The 7,828-nt window shown below is 45.0% G+C and overlaps 1 long non-coding RNA gene across 1 annotated transcript in view; it reads left to right on the forward strand.

Moving 5' to 3' along the window:
• Positions 1-7,650, forward strand: part of LOC111744096 — a 32,561-nt gene extending 24,911 nt beyond the window's left edge. The window contains exons 2-3 of the long non-coding RNA XR_002782001.1: positions 1,076-1,143; positions 7,597-7,650. This is a non-coding gene — a long non-coding RNA (uncharacterized LOC111744096). The remainder of the gene's footprint in view (positions 1-1,075; positions 1,144-7,596) is intronic.
• The last annotated feature ends 178 nt before the right edge of the window (positions 7,651-7,828 follow it).

Here is a 7,828-nt window from a genome sequence, read left to right on the forward strand (position 1 = left end):
AAACAAGGGAGCAGGGAAGGAGAGAAAGACAGGACATTGCTGGACACTTAGGTGACTGCTCTGTGGGCAAAGGTATTTTTAAATTATTTAGGTGAAATTCACATAACATAAAAATAACCACTTTAAAGTGAAAAATTCAGTGGCATTTAGTACAATCACAGTATTGCCCAACCAGGAGTGATGGAAGTGTTTCGGAACGAGATAAATACACGGTTTTAAGCCCTCCCTCCCATCCCTTCGGTGAGTGTCCAGTGCCTGGCTAGCCTCACGCTCAGCCTCAAAGCAAACGTGCAGCCTAGGTGTGAGAAATGCATCCGAATGCCTGCGTGGTTCGAACCCCACCTGGAGAAATTCTCGTGTCACTGTGTGACGCTGACAAATGCAGCTTGGGCGGGCGACAGTAGATCCAGATGGAAAGAAACCCACATTTCTACTCTGAAGTTTGGGACAAGAAATAATATTTATCGTGGCTCTTCTGTGCTTGATTTCAGGTCAGAGATAACACATAGGAAGTTCTTTTTTTTAAGGGAACAGCAATGAGCACACAGCACACGAGTAATGTAAAGCCGTGCCAGATTTTACCTGGCACAAGTTATAGGTGTGTGTGTGTGTGTGTGTGTGTGTCCACGCATGTGTTATAATTTACATCAATGTGTTCTCTTCATAAGGGTGGTAGATGTTGGTAAGTCTAGATATTTGTAAACGTATAGTTATGATTCTATCTTCTCATTCTCTAATTATTAAAATACCCAATATAGTGCTGTGCAGACACCAAATATAAGCCAGGGTAAGTATAAGCATACAAAATTATAGTCTAGAAATCTAAATATCTGTAATGCGATTGGCACAAAGAACATATTTCTCTACAAAATATTGAGACCATATAACTATATGGATCTGTATTAGTTGATGCATTATAATGAGTGCAGTGAATGGTCTAAGAGGATGTACCTCAGATCTGGAAATTACATCTGTAACCTCTGCTGATGTTTATTATTTGTCTTTTTTAGTTTTACTGTTCGATTACATTTCTTCTGCAAGAAATTTATTTTTTATTTTTTAATTTTATTTTTAGAATTAACCACAGACATGCATTCCGATGCATGGAAATACCTTTCAAACTATGACCATCCTGGCACCAAGGTAAGGCTGTCCCCACGTTATTCACAAATGCTTGGCCCCGAATAATTTCAGGTGACAAAAGGGGACAGGCTGCAACCACCCTCAAAGACAGCGCTCCACTGCGATGTCCTATTAGAAGATTTATCTGGATACTCGATGTGTGGTTTCCTTCCAGAAACGTTGTCTGTTGCTTGCTTATTTGAAGGCATGACTTAAAAGACGTAATGAAACCAAACCACACTTTCCAGCTCCTGTGAGAATTCAGTGCCTCTGACTGTTAACTTTGTTTTCTCAGTGACATCAGTTTGAGAGGAGACGTAAATTAGCCTTTACCTTGTTTATTCTGAGTTTCCCATGAGCAGAACTTTGATGAAACAGTCTTTGAAAAAAATCCAAAAGACCCTACATACTATGGTAGCACAGTCCAGTTCCTCCCTCACTATCCCATCTGACATCCTTCTGGAAAAATAAGAATATTTTAAACAGGAGACAAACGCGAGGGAAATAAAGGGCTTGGGGGTGAACTTGGGGACAGATGAGAACTCCAGTGCTTTGGTGAAATGGATCTGCTCGCTCCGTGTGTGTACCGATTCTCAATCTTCCAGCTTCCTCTGCTTTTCCACCCCGTTTGCCTCCCTCACCTGCAAGGGCAGCTGCTCCAAGGAGCAATTTATAAACTTGCAGTTCATATTGTGGTTGCAGTTCCAGGACTGACATGAAATTAAATCAGTCTTGAGTGCTGTAGGATGCAAAAGCCACCTCCGAGTGTAGTGAGCCCTCCAGACTCCTAATAAATCTTGGAAAGGTAGCATTCCACCAGTAACTGCCCAGTTTCTCCGCTCACAAAAGGACCTTGAAATGGAAACAACAAAGCTTTCCTCGAGGTCGTATTTCATACCTCGGAGAGAAAGACGTCCATGGAAGGCACATTGTTAAGCACCATTTTCTAACTTTGGGGCGAGGGCTCGTGAGACAATGTCGAAGGAGCCAGTGACTTACTCCTGGCTCCAGGGCCGGGCCACATGGTGTGAATACACCCACGAAAAGTTGACCGTACCCACAAAGCTTCTTTATTGCTTTTCGAGAGCGGCAGGTAAGTCTTTAAAAAGTCAATGAGCTTACGAACATGCTTTTGTTCCAAATGTGTCGCCCCTCAATTTCCAGGGACCCCAGTGCTTATCACTGGGGACTCTTTAGTGTGGCTGAGAAAGGATTTAAGCAGATGCTGTCAGGTGGTAACTCTGAATTATACCCAATTATAAGTCGCATTTTTCTATTCTAAAATTTAATCTTAAATCATTAATCGAATCTGCCTAAAGTCTTGGGACACAGAGTCAGTCATCCAGTCCTGTGCAAAGTGTTTCACAGGCGTTAGCACGTCACGGTCCCCAAACCTCTCTGAGCAAGGTATTATTATGATCCCCTGCAATGGTTGATTTTGTGTGTCCATTTGGCCAGGCCTGGTACCCAGATCTGAGCCAAACATCAGCATAGATGTTGCTGTGCAGGTATGTTTTAGATGAGATTAACTTAAATCTATAGACTTTGAGTAAAGCAAAGTACCTTCCTTAAGGAAATAAGTTCCTGAGGAAGAGGCATTCTGCCTCCAGACTGCCTTGGACTTGGCTACAGCCCGCAGGTGCGCTCCGCAGACTTCCGACAGCCAGCTCCTGCCCTCATGGGCGCCAGCCCCTTAAAATCTCAATCTCCCTCCTCCACCCCTCCCTCCTTCCCCCCCTTCCTGCCTCTCTCCCCAGAGATTTCTCTGGAGAACTCTGACTCATGCATCTCCATTTTACAAATGGTGGAACAAAGTCTTAGAGAGAGAAAATAATTAGCCACAGGCCACACACCTTGTTAGTGGCCGGGCAGAGTGCGGGGCCATCCTCCTCCTGGTCAGACCAGAGCCCACGTCCCTTCCCAGCCCGGGACCAACGAGCACGTGAGGGGCACGTGAAGAGCTGGTCGTGTTTAATCCTGTCATCGGTTTTTTGGAAAGCTTTTCACTGCAGCTCATGTGGGGGAACCCGATTTGGTCAGGATGAATGTGGCCACCAGCGCGTTATTTCTCTAACTCTAAACAGAGCCTCAGGCACACTTCATCGATCATGCCTTTAAACGGAAAGGTTGCCTTCATGCCGGCCAGCAAATATTATGTTTCTCAGGCAGCCCTGTGCTGTCAACCACGTTTCCTGATCCACTCTGATTAGATATATAAACAGCTTCAGTAAAACAGAGCCCAAGCTGTGCTATTAGAAATATAAGATAAGGCATCCATAAAGATTCATCACCCGCAGGGACACTGTCTAAGTTAGCCCTGAGCCCTCGGAGCTGGCAGATTCTTTCTGGCTGTGTAAGAAGGGTCAGTGGGCAAATAACCGTGATTTATAACCAAGTTTTGATAGTGGGCGGTGCTCCGGCTAGGGGACACCCTGGGGAGAAGAAAAGGTTAAAATCATTGAGCAGAGTCACAAAGTGATCTTGCATTAATGACCCAGCACCCGATTGATATTACTAAAAGAAACTTAGTCATTTTGCGTCGGCTCAGAAATGTCACCTTGTCCCAACTAAGAGCAGGGAAGAAGTGAGTGGGCTGATGCCTGCAAGGTGCAAAAGGCTTCATGGAAGAACACGGACACCCTGAAACTCGAATGAGCTGGTCTCTTAGGGAAATGAAGCAATCAGAAGCAAATATTTTACATCTTCCCGCCTTAATACCTTCACCATGCCTATTTCAGATCTACCTTGTACTATAAACAGTTACAAGGTGGGAAAAGTTTATGGGATTTTAGTAACAATATGTGTGTTTAATTGGTATGCGTTTCAAAATACTCTTCTAACATTTGTGCCAGAGACAGACTAGGTGATCTCAAGGGTTTCCCCAGCTCCAGTTTCCTCGAATGAGAACAAATACCTTTTCCAGACAATTTTCGGTATTTGCTTTTCAGAAGGGTAGAAAGGTTTATCAACATCAGTTTTAACAAGGAAAAAGTGAGAGAGAATTATCCACAACTGTTTGGTGGGAAAACATACATAAGAAGTTAACATACTGGATGAAGTTTTAATATGCTTTGATGCTTACGTATTATAATTTCTAAAAGACATTTTGATCACATAAAGAGCTGATCACTCCCCATTTTAATGATCACAATTTTCCTAAACTAATCAATATAATTTCTACTCAATACTAAAATGCTGACATATCCTGGGCATTTACTGTGCGCCCAGTGCTGTTCTGAGGACTTCACACCAATTAGCTGAGAAAATCCTTTCAGCAGCCAGAGTTTACTACCTTTTTCCCTCTTAATCTCAGCCTGTAAAATAGTACATGCTCAATTGAAACCTTTCTTGAATTAAAATAGTATTCTCCAGGTTGATACCTGGTTTGAGTTCATGCCGAGTGTGAATGTTTTATTTCCCTTAGGTAGTAGTTTTATTTTCTTGGAACAATTGCCACTGGTGGTTCCTATGTCTGTCTGGCTGTGCCTCAGAATCAGATGAGGAACTTTCCAGGAATGCAGGTTCCTGGGCCATTACCCCGCACCTCCCCCCCCACCCCGCTTCTCTAAGAGTGGGACTCAGGGGTCTGTATCCCAACAAGAAAGGTAATACTTTCAATCCCTCTCTCAGAAGATATAACCGTGTCACAGAAAGGTTACATAACAGCCTGAGGCTGCACCAGTAGTGAGTGGAATTGCTAGATGCAAACGTCGGGTGATTGTAGGGTTTGCTTTTTACTCGAAGTTGGTCTTAGTTCTGTTTGTGTTTCTGTGATAAGCAGCGTGTTTTCTTTGCACAAGGATTCAAATACTCAAAGCTAAAGTGGTATTAGGCTGCTCCGAAGGGTGCATTGGGAACTCAGGCCGCCTTTCCGAGGCTTCCAGAAAAATGTGTACATGTGGACTGTCTTTCTTTCTTTCCTTTAGATCGGGTATCCTCAGGCTCGGTTTCTATTACTAGGTTGACCGAGAGGACCCTCAGATTGATGTGGGTCCATGTGGGTCCATGTGGGTCTCTGAACACGGCTAGGGGCGTTCTGAGACCACCAGCATTGGTGGAGGAACAGACAGAACCCTGAGCCTCTCTCTAGCACCGGAAGTCCGGGGTGCCACTGCTGTCCCAGTCACAGCTCACTTCCGATCTGCTCAGCCCGGAGCAGGTCTCAGGGCCGCTTGGAGGTCACCTCTGGCTTCTGCCTTGGATGTTTCAGAGACTCCCTAAAGAACAGTGCCCCAGATGCATGCTCTGTGTGAGGAGGGTCACAGCTGCCCCGAACAAAGGCTCAGAACGGGGGTTCAGGGCAAGCATTTCCCGAGCCTGTTTCTGTAAAGGCAAACTCTTCAAGTGGGACGGAAAGTGAATCTGGAGAACTCCAGGCACGCGGAAGCTTCTAGAAGGCCCTCGCCTTCAGTTCACACTGGCCCGCTGGACACGACACTCCTGCTCCAAGCCATAGGTGCGGGGGAGGGCGGACGGGGCGCTCTGCAGAATGAACATTCTGTTCTGTGTATCGTTTTAAAAGTTCCCACAACACAGTTTCCCACATTTTCGAAGGAAAGGAATGTCGTATTATAAACATTACACTCAGAGCCTTTGCTGTAACAGTAAGCTATTTCCTTAATTTTGTCTTAATTCCCAAGTACCCAGTGCAGAGATAAACAGATCTAGCCTTTGACCATAGAAAGCTCTGGAGAATTTATATATAAATCCAGGAGCGCAGTGTGCAGGGCGATACAGATCGGGTTACTCCCTGTTACAGTGCATTCTTTAGTTGTAATTTCCTGTTTATTTAAGGTAAAGGAGGGTCTTGCTACCACAGACTGGAATCAGACATAGGCCGTTTGCACCCACAAGAGCTGAGGTTACAAGGACCATCTCTGTTTTTTAAACAAACCATGTTTACTGTAACTTCTGCAGGGTTTAGCCCACCCCATTTCCTCATCATGTTTATGCTTCGTTGCTCTATTTACATATTTCTCAAAAACCCCGCGTTTGCAGCTGCACACATTCTGATTTCTTTCCACTACAATGCAACACCTTTTCCTTATAGATCACATCCCACAACGGCTACCTTATGGCATTGCCAAATCTATTCTCTATTCTCAGAGAGTCTGCTGCTCACTGTCTGTCAGTTACCTGGTAACGACTGAAATACAAGTGAGATGACAATGACTAGATTTATAAAATCAGACAATTCTCTGCATCCCCAACTTAATGTAATGCCATTCATCCCACCCTACCTATTAGTTAAATCGAAATGTCATCCTCCTTGGCCGAAGCGTGAGGGACTTGACTGATGAGGCTGAGCCTTGCCCTCCTTCATGCCTTCACCGTTACTAGCGCGGTCGGGGGCCCTTGCGTTCCTGACTACCTGCAAGTACCTTTGTGCCCTACTTTTTACTAGAATGTCTTTCAAAATGCAACTGCGATTGGTGATTAATCCCTTTGCCCTCCAATCAAGTACCCAAGAAATGCTCATTTTTGCTTTCTGACTAATCATCCTATTTTCAGATGCAGTGCTGACTCATCTTCCTATTTTCGGGTGCAACGCTAAGTGGGCTTACAGAAATGCAAAGTAGGGAGATAGCTTAAGGTTCGCAAAATTCCCTTAATGAGAAGTTGATCTAACATCGAGGGACATCTTTGTGGGTAGCTAGAGCATACTTTGTGAGGATATCTTATAATTTTATGACTAGATCTAGGAATGATCTCATGCACAGGGACAGGGAATAAATAGACCGGATCTTCTGGAAATGCCAGAGGAGAGTCACGTGATGACACGCTCAGTTTCTGTTTTCGTTCTAATTCAGTTTTAACTCTTGGGGGATGTTATAGACTTTATAGAGACCTGGATATTGCTTCTCTAATCTGGTGCTTGTCAGCCTTGAGCTATGACATTTGGGGAATAATTCTCTGCTGTGGGAGCTGTCCTGTACGTTGCAGGATGTTGCGCATCATACTCATTAGATTCAAGTAGCATTTCCCCCACCTCAGTTGTGACAACCAAACTACCCCTGTCCCTCGTTCTCTGCCCCGCATCGAGTACCACTACTTTAATCCTATACTTCTGAAGTCATAGAGAGCAGAGTACGGAGCAAGCTGCATCTCCACCAACCGGGTAAATGCATATACTTCCTGTGGGCCGTATGTAGACCCTACAAAAGGGAGTTAGCCACTACCGATCTTGTAAAGGACCCCTCCCTAGGGGACTTGTAGTCTGGGATGAGGCACCTCAGCCAAAAAAAAGCTGGATGTATGATGCTGAATATAAGGGAAAGGAGCGAGAGACAAAAGCAAAGGAGACACAACCCACGTCAGCGAACTGCAGCTGGAGGTCCCCAGCAGACTTGCAAGAACTCACAGTAGTATCCTATGAGAGCATCCACTGTGGATGTCTACCACACCCAAAGGGTACCGATGTTAGATTAGCGCTGCCCTAATCAATGAAGACTTCTCCTTTCCCACTCCCTGTAGGAGCCAGAGGCAAATACTGAATGTGGGAAGGAGGGAATGGCGAGGAAAGAGAAGAGGCTAAATATGGCACATCCGCTCCACACTGCAGGCTTCCGAGGCCGGCCAGGCTAGGCCAGGGGGATCGCGTTAAATTAGGTGAGAACCTTCAGTTTTCAGGGTGAGCTTTTCACTACCTAAAAGTTACTGGACGGTTTTCACCAATGGTGGAAAGAAAAGAGTCCTCGGCGTGTGT

Source organism: Pteropus vampyrus, unplaced genomic scaffold, assembly GCF_000151845.1.
Source record: "Pteropus vampyrus isolate Shadow unplaced genomic scaffold, Pvam_2.0 Scaffold127, whole genome shotgun sequence".
In the NCBI taxonomy this organism is placed as follows: Eukaryota; Metazoa; Chordata; class Mammalia; order Chiroptera; family Pteropodidae; genus Pteropus; species Pteropus vampyrus.